The 13,526-nt window shown below is 42.2% G+C and overlaps 1 pseudogene; it reads left to right on the forward strand.

The window, feature by feature from the left end:
• Positions 1-2,934: 2,934 nt before the first annotated feature.
• On the forward strand, positions 2,935-3,885 carry LOC123997238 (annotated as a pseudogene).
• Positions 3,886-13,526: the final 9,641 nt, after the last annotated feature.

The raw sequence follows: 13,526 nt of genomic DNA on the forward strand, positions 1-13,526 counted from the left end.
ACAGGAATACAACAGTGAAATGCTTACTTACAGGCTCTAACCAATAGTGCAAAAAAAGTTATTATGTGAACAATAGGTAGGTAAAGAAATAAAACAACAGTAAAAAGACAGGCTATAAAGGTAGCGAGGCTACATACAGACACCGGTTATTCAGGCTGATTGAGGTAGTTTGTACATGTAGATATGGTTAAAGTGACTACACATATATGATGATCAGAGAGTAGCAGTAGAGTAAATGAGGGGTTGGCGGGTGTTTGGTGGGACACAATGCAGATAGCCCGGTTAGCCAATGTGCGGGAGCACTGGTTTGTCGGCCCAATTGAGGTAGTATGTACATGAATGTATAGTTAAAGTGACTGTGCATATAAGATAAACCGAAAGTAGCAGCAGCTAAAAAGAGGGGTTGGGGAGGCACACAATGCAAATAGTTCGGGTAGCCATTTGATTATCTGTTCAGGAGTCTTGTGGCTTGGGTGTAAAAACTGTTGAGAAGCCTTTTTTCCTAGACTTGGCACTCCGGTACCTCTTGCCATGCGGTAGTAGAGAGAACAGTCTATGGTTGGGGTGGCTGGGGTCTTTGACAATTTTTAGGGCCTTTCTCTGACACCGCCTGGTGTAGAGGTCCTGGATGGCAGGCAACTTAGCCCCAGTGATGTACTGGGCCGTACGCACTACCCTCTGTAGTGCCTTGTGGTCAAAGGCCGAGCAATTGCCGTACCAGGCAGTGATGCAACCAGTCTCTAGATGTTGCAGCTGTAGAACTTTTTAAGGATCTCAGGACCCATGCCAAATCTTTTTAGTTTCCTGAGGGGGAATAGGCTTTGTCGTGCCCTCTTCACGACTGTCTTGGTGTGTATGGACCATTCTAGTTTGTTGTTAATGTGGACACCAAGGAACTAGAAGCTCTCAACCTGCTTCACTACAGCCCCATCGATGAGAATGGGGGCGTGCTTGGTCCTCCTTTTCCTGTAGTCCACAATCATCTCATTAGTCTTGGTTACGTTGAGGGATAGGTTGTTATTCTGACACCACCCGGCCAGGTCTCTGACCTCCTCCCTATAGGCTCCTCCATCTCGTCGTTGTCGATGATCAGGCCTACCACTGTTGTGTCGTCTGCAAACTTAATGATGGTGTTGGAGTCGTGCCTGGCCATGCAGTCGTGGGTGAACAGGGAGTACAGGAGGGGACTGAGCACGCACCCCTGGGGAGCTCCAGTGTTGAAGATCAGCGTGGCAGATGTGTTGCTAGTAACCGAAAGGTTGCAAGATCGAATCCCCGAGCCGACAAGGTAAAAATCTGTTGTTCTGCCCCTGAACAAGGCACTGTTCCTAGGTCGTCATTGAAAATAATATTTTTTTCTTAACTGATTTGCCTAGTTAAATAAATATAAAACATAAGGCATTTACAAGCAGAATCTGTGTTTGAGGAAAGAACTGTGTTTACTTAATTATTTACCTAACTAATTAGCTATCTGTTTTCTTAATGGCTAATCCATTCATTGCATTGAATAAACTTATTTGACTCCATCCAGTCCTCAGCCATACACCTGTACTCGGATCTTACAATAGTGTCTGTACTGTGACCCATGCTACCCTGCATGCCTGCATGTAAAGCAGCTTTTGCTGCCACAACTGTTTCAAAGGTATTCGTTTGTGACGAACTTTGGGAGAAGAAACATGACTGTTTTCACAGGCTACGCTAGTCATTCAGAAGATAAGCACAAGCTTCAATGATGCAATGGGTGCCTGGGCCTACACAAAAGCACAGCCTGACACCAAAATATCAGGGTGCATAATGTTTTAGTATTTATTAGTATCCCCATTAGCTGCTCGCCTGCTACCAAGGCAGCAGCTATCATTCCTGGTGTCCAAACAGGATAAAAACAATTACAATGTGCAATACTCCAATGTGTGTAAAGTGTGTGTTAGAGTATGTTTGCGTGTGTGTTTGTGTGTGTCTCTCTTCACAGTTCACGTTGTGCCGTGAGGTGTTGTTGTATCTGTTTAATTGTAGGTAATTGGCAGGTTTTTAGAGATGGGCTGTATTTCGAGTAGACCAGCATATTTTCTTGGCACCGCTAAGCTATTGTTGTGAGGAGTGTCAAAAACTCTGATGTAGGCTACTTTGAATAGTGACATACTGTGTTTACACTCTGTGACCTGGGATTGTCTAATAAGGGTTGTTTTCTCCCCTGTTGGCATGTCCCTCTTGTGTGTAGGTGATGGGGATTCAGACAGGCCCGTGGGGAGCACACCCTTCATCACAAGCAATGAAAGAGGTGGTGATGACCGGTCATAGTCAGAGTGTGGAATTAGTCTCAGAACATGAACACATGACAGCCCAACTTTCCAGCAGGTGGTGCCAGGTAATTGACATTAATTTAGTCTAACTTGATTGCATTGATTTTATAACATTACATTCAAAATCTCAGAGCATTTATATTGTGTCTATAGAATTCTCTCTCCAGAATGGTATAAATTGCAGTAAAGTAATTTACGACAGAACACATTTGGTGAAATACTATACTCTGATCATTCATCCCTCCAGTTCAATGGGCCAGCCTCATGGGGAGAGCTGTGCTGCTCTCTATACTGCTGTCTGATCCTCTGCACGTGGCGTCAGACTCGGATGAGGAGGTCCAGGGGCCATCAGAGTGGCAAACATGGAAGAGGAGCAACGGTGGGTCGTACGACAAGAAGGTTATATGTTATTTTATACATGTACTCATAGACACAGCCTGCATTCACAAACACGTCTCAATAGTTACTGTTGGATTAGGCTACTCAACTTCATACAGGCCTACATGAAGACGCATTGTAAACATTCAATAATTAATTCTCTCCCTCCCAGACACACACCTTCACAATAATCAACTATTTGTTTGTTCATTCTGAAGCGGATGACATTGAGAGGAAGGCCATTTGGGAGGAGAACATGAGGGTGATTGATGATAATAATAACAGTTTTATCAGAGGGACAAGGATGTTGTTATGAGAATTTCATTATCAATGTTCATAAACTTCAATTAATCTACTCAGTCTGCAACACAGAGTTTGTAAAGTTCTGGTTGAATGAAACATACAAGAGTTCCCAGCTTACAATAGTCAAAATGTTTATTCACGAGAGCACTCTGAAGTCCATTATACAAAGACATCCATTTTACACTTGCTCCCTACTTACGCACATACTTCCACACAAGCAGTAGGTATCCTACGCACATACATACACACAAACAGTAGGTGAGTTGTATCCTTCTCCAGAGTTCTCACCACTGTGTATCACTACCCAGCTGACAGTTCCATTCCCCCGAGATTAGGGAGACCTTGAGAAGTACTCCCTGTCCTATCATCAAGTTTCTCATAGCAAAATAAAGAGAAAAGGGAAGAATGCATCAGCTCGAAAGCTCCGTGCCAGTGCTCGGAAGTTAGAGGCTGTTACCGTTGACTACAGAGCCATGGGCTATGTCACTGAGGTGAAAGACCAGGTGAAGCTTTTCTTAAAAAACTTCTGGAAGTAGAATGTCAGTGCAAACTAGGAAGTTTGAGTTCTGTTGATTTCTCCTCACAGGGCGACTGTGGCTCCTGCTGGGCGTTTAGCACTACGGGGCCATTGAAGGACAAATGTTCAAGAGGACAGGTCAGCTGGTGTCCTTGAGTGAGCAAAACCTTGTGGACTGCTCCAAGCGCTATTGCACCAATGGCTGCAGTGGAGCCTGGATGGCTAATGCCTATGATTATGTGCTTCAGAATGGGCTTCAGTCCACAGACACCTACCCCTACACATCAGTGGTAAGAGTCTGACTGGGGACATCCCTGTCCATGTAGACCAACGTTGTCTTCAACCAGGATCTCAGCGACCACTGCCTCATTGCCTGTATCCGCCACGGAGCCGCAGTCAAACGACCACCCCTCATCACTGTCAAACGCTCCCTAAAACACTTCTGTGAGCAGGCCTTTCTAATCGACCTGGCCCGGGTATCCTGGAAGGACATTGACCTCATCCCGTCAGTTGAGGATGCCTGGTCATTCTTTAAAAGTAACTTCCTCACCATTTTAGATAAGCATGCTCCGTTCAAAAAATGCAGAACCAAGAACAGATACAGCCCTTGGTTCACTCCAGACCTGACTGCCCTCGACCAGCACAAAAACATCCTGTGGCGGACTGCAATAGCATCGAATAGCCCCCGTGATATGCAACTGTTCAGGGAAGTCAGGAACCAATACACGCAGTCAGTCAGGAAAGCTAAGGCCAGCTTCTTCAGGCAGAAGTTTGCATCCTGTAGCTCCAACTCCAAAAAGTTCTGGGACACTGTGAAGTCCATGGAGAACAAGAGCACCTCCTCCCAGCTGCCCACTGCACTGAGGCTAGGTAACACGGTCCCCACCGATAAATCCATAATTATCGAAAACTTCAATAAGCACTTCTCAACGGCTGGCCATGCCTTCCGCCTGGCTACTCCAACCTCGGCCAACAGCTCTGCCCCCCCCCACAGCTCCTCGCCCAAGCCTCTCCAGGTTCTCCTTTACCCAAATCCAGATAGCAGATGTTCTGAAAGAGCTGCAAAACCTGGACCCGTACAAATCAGCTGGGCTTGACAATCTGGACCCTCTATTTCTGAAACTATCTGCCGCCATTGTCGCAACCCCTATTACCAGCCTGTTCAACCTCTCTTTCATATCTGAGATCCCCAAGGATTGGAAAGCTGCCGCAGTCATCCCCCTCTTCAAAGGGGGAGACACCCTGGACCCAAACTGTTATAGACCTATATCCATCCTGCCCTGCCTATCTAAGGTCTTCGAAAGCCAAGTCAACAAACAGGTCACTGACCATCTCGAATCCCACCGTACCTTCTCCGCTGTGCAATCTGGTTTCCGAGCCGGTCACGGGTTCACCTCAGCTACACTCAAGGTACTAAACGATATCATAACCGCCATAGATAAAAGACAGTACTGTGCAGCCGTCTTCAACGACCTCGCCAAGGCTTTCGACTCTGTCAATCACCATATTCTTATCGGCAGACTCAATAGCCTCGGTTTTTCGGATGACTGCCTTGCCTGGTTCACCAATTACTTTGCAGACAGAGTTCAGTGTGTCAAATCGGAGGGCATGCTGTCCGGTCCTCTGGCAGTCTCTATGGGGGTGCCACAGGGTTCAATTCTCGGGCCGACTCTTTTCTCTGTATATATCAATGATGTTGCTCTTGCTGCGGGCGATTCCCTGATCCACCTCTACGCAGACGACACCATTCTATATACTTTTGGCCCGTCATTGGACACTGTGCTATCTAACCTCCAAACGAGCTTCAATGCCATACAGCACTCCTTCCGTGGCCTCCAACTGCTCTTAAACGCGAGTAAAACCAAATGCATGCTTTTCAACCGATCGCTGCCTGCACCCGCATGCCCGACTAGCATCACCACCCTGGATGGTTCCGACCTTGAATATGTGGACATCTATAAGTACCTAGGTGTCTGGCTAGACTGCAAACTCTCCTTCCAGACTCACATCAAACATCTCCAATCGAAAATCAAATCAAGAGTCGGCTTTCTATTCCGCAACAAAGCCTCCTTCACTCACGCCGCCAAGCTTACCCTAGTAAAACTGACTATCCTACCGATCCTCGACTTCAGCGATGTCATCTACAAAATGGCTTCCAACACTCTACTCAGCAAACTGGATGCAGTCTATCACCAGTCTAGCACCTTATACCACCCACCACTGCGACTTGTATGCTCTAGTCGGCTGGCCCTCACTACATATTCGTCGCCAGACCCACTGACTCCAGGTCATCTACAAGTCCATGCTAGGTAAAGCTCCGCCTTATCTCAGTTCACTGGTCACGATGGCAACACCCATCCGTAGCACGCGCTCCAGCATGTGTATCTCACTGATCATCCCTAAAGCCAACACCTCATTTGGCCGCCTTTCGTTCCAGTACTCTGCTGCCTGTGACTGGAACGAACTGCAAAAATCGCTGATGTTGGAGACTTTTATCTCCCTCACCAACTTCAAACATCAGCTATCCGAGCAGTTAACCAATCGCTGCAGCTGTACATAGTCTATTGGTAAATAGCCCACCCATTTTCACCTACCTCATTCCCATACTGTTTTTATACTGTTTTTTATTTATTTACTTTTCTGCTCTTTTGCACACCAATATCTCTACCTGTACATGACCATCTGATCATTTATCACTCCAGTGTTAATCTGCAAAATTGTATTATTCGCCTACCTCCTCATGCCTTTTGCACACATTGTATATAGACTGCCCAATTTTTTCTACTGTGTTATTGACTTGTTAATTGTTTACTCCATGTGTAACTCTGTGTTGTCTGTTCACACTGCTATGCTTTATTTTGGCCAGGTCGCAGTTGCAAATGAGAACTTGTTCTCAACTAGCCTACCTGGTTAAATAAAGGTGAAATAAAAAAATAAAAACATAATGTTAATAGAAACATATGATTTAAGAAGTACAAGGGTTGAGACACCTTTCTGTATTTATAGGATTCCCAGCCCTGTTTCTATGAAAGCAGTCAGTCAGTTGCCAGGATTACTGATTAGAGGTTCATACCCACTGGAGATGAGCAGACCCTGACTGATGCTGTGGCAACCATTGGCCCAATCACCATTGCTGTGGATGCAGATCACCCAAGCTTCATGTTCTACAGTTCAGGTTGGTCTTCATACCTTGAAGCTTGACAACTAAAGGTAGTGTTTTTTTCATTACTGTACATAATATTAACTTTGATAGTCCAGGTAAACGTTTTTTTGATTCCATAAAAAAAGCATTTTCCCTATCTGAGCTTGCCTCATTGTAACCAGTGCTATTATTGGTCAAACAGGAATATATGAGGAGCCAAGCTGTAACCCCAACAACCTCAGTCATGCAGTGCTGCTGGTTGGCTATGGCTCTGAAGAGGGACAAGCATATTGGATCATCAAAACGGTCAGTGAATCACAGGTGGGAGTAACATGGTTTACATTCTCACAAAATATCATAATGGGGTTACTTTTTCATGTACAGTACCAGTCAAAAGTTTGGACACACCTACTCATTCAAGGGTTTTTTAAATATTTTCTACATTGTAGAATAATAGTGAAGACATCAAAACTATGAAATAACACATATGGAATCATGTAGTAACCAAAAATACATTTTATATTTGAGATTCTTCAAAGTAGCCACCCCTTTGCCTTGATGACAGCTTTGCACACTCTTGGGTTCATTGTCTTGTTGAAAAACAAATGATAGTCCCACTAAGCGCAAACCAGATGGGATGGAATATATCGCTGCAGAATGCTGTGCTATCCATGCTGGTTAAGTGTGCCTTGAATTCTAAATAAATGACAGACAGTGTCATCAGCAAAGCATCATCACATCTCCTCCTCCATGCTTCACGGTGGGAACCACACATGTTGATAATCCGAAGGCCTAATTCACGCAGTCTCCTCTGAACAGTTGATGTTGAGATGTGTCGGTTACTTGAACTCTGTGAAGTATTTATTTGGGCTGCAATTTCTGAGGTGCAGTTAACTGTAATGAACTTATCCTCTGCAGCAGAGGTAACTCTGGGTCTGACTGACCTTCATGTCATAAAGTAATGATGGGCTGTTGTTTCTCTTTGCTTATTTGAGCTGTTCTTTCCATAATATGGACTTGGTCTATTACCAAATAGACCTATCTTCTATATACCACCCTTACCTTGTCACAACACAACAGATTGGCTCAAACGCATTAAAAAGGAAAACAATTCCACAAATGAACTTTTAACAAGTCACACCTGTTAAAACCTTTTTGGGATAGGGGGCAGCATTTTCACTTTTGGATGAATAGCGTGCCCAGAGTGAACTGCCTCCTACTCTGTCCCAGATGCTAATATATGCATATTATTATTAGTATTGGATAGAAAACTGTTTCTAAAACTGTTTGAATGATGACTGTGAGTATAACAGAACTCATATGGCAGGTGAAAACCTGAGAAAAATCCAACCAGGAAGTGGGACATCTAGGTTTGTAGTTTTTCAAAACTTGGCCTACCGAGTACACATTGAGATATGGATGAGGTTGCACTTCCTAGGGCTTCCACTAGATGTCAACTTGAATGAGGATTCTACTATAAAGGAGGGGCTCTCAGAGTTACCTCTCGTTCCAGTGCCTTTCTGAAGACGAAGGAATTCTCGGGTTGGAACATTATTGATGTTTTATGTTCACTCTTGGAACTCCCTCTCCCGATTCCGGGGGAATTGTCATCAACTGACACTAATTAGCATAACGCAACGGACAAAAAATATTACTAGAAAATATGAATATTCATGAAATCACAAGTGAAATATATTGAAACACAGCTTAGCCTTTTGTTAATCACCCTGTCATCTCAGATTTTGAAATAATGCTTTACAGCCAAAGCGAGACAAGCATTTGTGTAAGTTTATCGATAGCCTAGCATAGCATTATGCCTAGCTAGCAGCAGGCAGCTTGGTCACGAAAATCAGAAAAGCAATCAAAATAAATCATTTACCTTTTATGAGCTTCGGTCGTTTTCACTCACGAGACTCCCAGTTAGACAGCAAATGTTCATTTTGTCCCATAAAGATTATTTTTATAGCCGAAACACCTCCGTTTGTACTTCACGTTTGGTTGAGAAATCCACCGGAAACAGCGGTCACGACAAGGCCGAAAAATATTCCAAATTAGATCCATAATATCGACAGAAACATGACAAACGTTTTTTAAATCAATCCTCAAGGTGTTTTTCAAATATCTATTCGATAATATATCAACTGGGACAGGTGGCTTCTTAGTAGGAAAGAGAGAAACAATGGCTGCATTTGTCTTTTATGCACAAAACACTCTGAGAGCCTCCAGCTGACCACTGACGCAATGTTGTCGTTCAGGCTCATTTTTCAAAATAAAAGCCTGAAACTATGTATTGTGACACTAGACACCTTAGGGAAGCCATAGAAAAAGAAATCTGGTTGATATCTCATTCACTGCTCAATAGGGACGCATAGGAACGCAGCGCTTTCTAAATAAGAGTCCCTTCCTGATTGGATTTTTCTCAGGCTTGTGCCTGCAATATCAGTTCTGTTATACTCACAGACAATATTTTTACAGTTTTGGAAACTTTAGAGTGTTTCCTATCCTAAGCTGTCAATTATATGCATATTCTAGCATCTTGTCCTGACAAAATAGCCTGTTTACTTTGGGAGCGTTATTTTTCAAAAAATTAAAATAGTGTCACCTAGATTCAAGAGGTTTTAAAAAAACATCCTAACGATTGATTCCATACATAGTTTGACATGTTTCTAAAGGACTCTAACGGAACTTTCGAGTTTTTGTCTGGATGAAATGCTCGCGCTTCATGAAGATGGATTACTGGGCTGGACATAAATGATGGAACTTTATGGAACAAATCAGTCATTTGTTGTCGAACTGTGATTCCTAGGAGTGCCTTCTGATGAATATATATATATGATGAAGATCATCAAACGTAAGTTAATTTTTTATGATATTGTTTCTAACTTTGTTGATCCCAAAATGGCGGCTATTCCTCTGGCTGTTTTGGGTTCTGAGCGCCGTTCTCAGATTTAGCTTTTTCTGTAAAGTTTTTTAAAAATCTGACACAGCGGTTGCATTAAGGAGAAGTCTATCTTTAATTCTGTGAATAACATTAGTATCTTTTATCAATGTTTATTATTAGTATTTCTGCAAAATCACTGGATGTTTTGGAATCAAAACATTACTGCATGTAAGGCGCCAATGTAAACTGAGATTTTTGGATTATCGAACAAAACATACATGTATTGTGTAACATGATGTCCTATGAGTGTCATCTGATGAAGATCATCAAAGGTTAGTGATTTAATTTGATCTATATTTCTGCTTTTTGTGACTCCTATCCTTGACTGGAAAAATGGCTGTGAGTTTTTTTCGATTTGGCGGTGATCTAACATAATCATATGTTGTGCTTTAGCTGTGAAGCTTTTTTTGAAATCGGACACGATGGGTAGATTAACAAGATGTTTATCTTGCATTTGCTGTATTGGACTTGTTAATGTGTGAAAGTTACTTACATATTTCTAAAAAATATTTTTGAATTTCGCGCGCTGCCTTTTCAGCGGAATGTTGTCGAGGTGTTCCACTAGCGCTAGAAAGGTTCATTGAAATGCATTCCAGGTGACTACCTCATGAAGCTGGTTGAGAGAATGCCAAGAGTGTGCAAAACTGTCATCAAGGCAAAGGGTGGCTACTTTAAAGAATCTCAAATATAAAATATATTTAGATTTGTTTAACACTTTTTTGGATACTACATGATTCAATATGTGTTATTACATAGTTTTGATTTCTTCACTATTATTCTACAATGGAGAAAATAGTACAAATAAAGAAAAACCCTGGAATGAGAAGGTGTGTCCAAACTTTTGACTGGTACTGTATATTAAGGGGATTTTTTGTATATAAATCTGTGCCTGTTTTCCTTTTCTTCCCAGTTGGAGTACTGGATAGGGAGAGGGTGGCTACATGAGAATGATCCGGAATGGCAGTAACACGTGTGGTATCGCAAGCTATGCGCTCTACCCTACTTTAAGAACCATATAGTTGATAAAGTATCAGAGACAGAACACATCATCTTGGTAGATAGGTGTTCAGAGGTTAATAAAAAGTATTTGTTTTGGTTTATTTGTGGGGTGATGGTGCCAGGTATTCTGTCTTTTATACTGTACCACTCTGAGTAATGCTATGTCTGTATTGCATTGTGATGGAGAATAAAGCTCAATTGGATTGACATTTGACTGCAATTGTTTTTCTATTTCGGCCGACTGTGGCAGGTTTGTCTAGAATGTTGATGTTAGTATTGGATGTTTTGTATATAACGTTAAATACAGGACTGGGTATAGCACTAGATACTCTGCATCAAGGTATCTGATTGCTTTGAAGCTATTTCTTTGCACAGTGAGGCCTCTTGAAAAATCCCTTTCAATCTGCAAGAATGTCAAACAAGGGGACGTAGGATTGGGAACATAATCAGTGTGTAAACAACGCTATACTTTGGTTTGTATTCGATTTCCTTCTATTATATTGTTATTTAATTCACCTGGTTCATAGGTTTACACCTTACATAGTTTCACAACTGTGAAACGTGACCTGTGGTACATACTACAAATACTATCTATGCCATGCCAACTTACTGCTCCACAAACACCTCTGAGAAAAAGCAAGTGGTACCCAGGTGATCCCAAGCCTCAACAACCTCCAAACTAAGCATACTGATATGCTCAGTCTTCCTGTAGGTATACCAGTCAATTTGTATACAGGCATTCTATTTGGCCCTAGTTTTACAGGGGGTGGAGCTCCTAGTTATTTACTCCTCATAGTTCCCACAGCCAAGCTCCTCTACAGTTTTACAGGGGGTGGAGCTCCTAGTTATTTACTCCTTATAGTTCCCACAGCCAAGCTCCTCTACAGTTTTACAGGGGGTGGAGCTCCTAGTTATTTACTCCTTATAGTTCCCACAGCCAAGCTCCTCTACAGTTTTACAGGGGGTGGGGCTCCTAGTTATTTACTCCTCATAGTTCCCACAGCCAAGCTCCTCTACAGTTTTACAGGGGGTGGAGCTCCTAGTTATTTACTCCTCATAGTTCCCACAGCCAAGCTCCTCTACAGTGCAGGAGGTAGATTTGCTGTCTTGCAGACGTATGAAAATGACGCAAGGGAGTTTTTCCTGGATTGGAGGAGTATGAGGATTAGTGTTGCGGTGTGCTTTATTTGGCCCCTACACAAAGGGCCAGAGAGGACCACAGAGACATCCAAACTGTGGGTATAACTATCTGGCACAGAGCCACCAGAGCAGTAAGGATCTCTGGCTCCCAAGGAAGTACTGAGACCCCTCATTCAACAGCCAGTCAGCTGGAGCCATCACCCAGGTATTTCTGTACTAGATTTCAGATCTAGTGTTTAAGGATTTTGAGTAACTGATTTGTTAATAGTTGTCAGGGGCTTCTGTCTGAGATTAATGTTCACTGTAGACATGCAAAACATTTAGTCCACCATTTTGAAAAAGCCTGCTAATTACAAATATTAATGGAGTATGTCCACAAACTACATGTAGATGTTTAAGTAAGAAAATGTTGAACAACACAAATATATGTATTAATTTGTTACACACAGGGTACACAAACAAAGACAGATTAGCCTTAAACATTTGAAAAATATTTCTTGATTCCTCTCTTTTGATACTTTCATCTTCAGGTGGTGTGTCCTCAAATCAATCAATCAAATGTATTTCTGAAGCCCTTTTAACATCAATTGATGTCACAATGATCCCCATTGTTCTTTGGTCACGTGTTGATATAGTCGTGCAATATACCACACGTTGATTTACCACTCAAACAAGCAATGATTTTGAATTGAAACCTCTGGAATTTTCACAACAAAATTGTCTCTGAGTGACTTACATAAAATGGGTTGCTTATTAGTCCATATTTACATTAAATAATGATTTTGAATAGCAGGACAATAGAGATAAACAGTGCATGTCCTTCTAACTAGGGTCGTGTTTTACCTTTCTTTCCGCCCGTCCAAGCTTTCTTCAATTAAATAATGTGTTGCGTAAAGTTCAGGACGGGCCGAAAACACGTAGGACTATAGTCCTGATAGTCCTTGCTTTCCACTCACAGCCCCTGTCATCCTGTATAACACCTAAATTGAAACATGCTATACATAAAATCAGAGCTCAGTTTCTCAACTTCACAATGCTGTCTAGGTAGTCACTGACAGCCGTTATCAACATGAGCACAACAAGATGCCCCCATCCCTCTCACTAATTGGGCTACTTTTGAACATTTGTTGTTGTCTGAATGAGGGAAATGCTGTAAATCAAGAAGAGACAAAAGATGAGATGTTTAGGATTATAATAAATACCACTTTGATGTCATACAAATAAACCACAAACCCATGAGTCCAAAAACTGATCTGTATTTTCTATTGGAACTTTATAGAGTAAACACTTTTGCATTCAAAAAGCTGCCTTAACTCATCAGACTTTTCCCCTCCATACAGAGGTGTGGCCCTAGATACTACAGAGAGGACAAGGCCTCCTAGGGGCCAGTGTGTACCCTGCAACTGTAACGGCCTGTCCAATGAATGTGACGAACAAACAGGGAGATGTCTGGTGGGTTTTCTCTCTCTCTCCATCTATCAATCTATCCCTCTATCACTCTCTCTCACACACACGCACACATACAGTGGCTTGAAAAAGTATTCACCCCTTGGCATTTTTCCTATTTTGTTACCTTACAACCTGGAATAAATAGATTTTTTGGGGGGTTTGTATAATTTGATTTGCACAACATGCCTACCAAAATATTTTATATTGTGAAACAAACAAGAAATAACACATAAAAACAGAAAACTTGAGCGTGCATAACTATTCACCCCCAACGTCAATACTTTGTAGAACCATCTTTTGCAGCCATTACAAGCTGCAAGTCTCTTGGGATATGTCTCTATAAGCTTGGCACATCTA

Source organism: Oncorhynchus gorbuscha, linkage group LG15 (genome assembly GCF_021184085.1).
Source record: "Oncorhynchus gorbuscha isolate QuinsamMale2020 ecotype Even-year linkage group LG15, OgorEven_v1.0, whole genome shotgun sequence".
In the NCBI taxonomy this organism is placed as follows: Eukaryota; Metazoa; Chordata; class Actinopteri; order Salmoniformes; family Salmonidae; genus Oncorhynchus; species Oncorhynchus gorbuscha.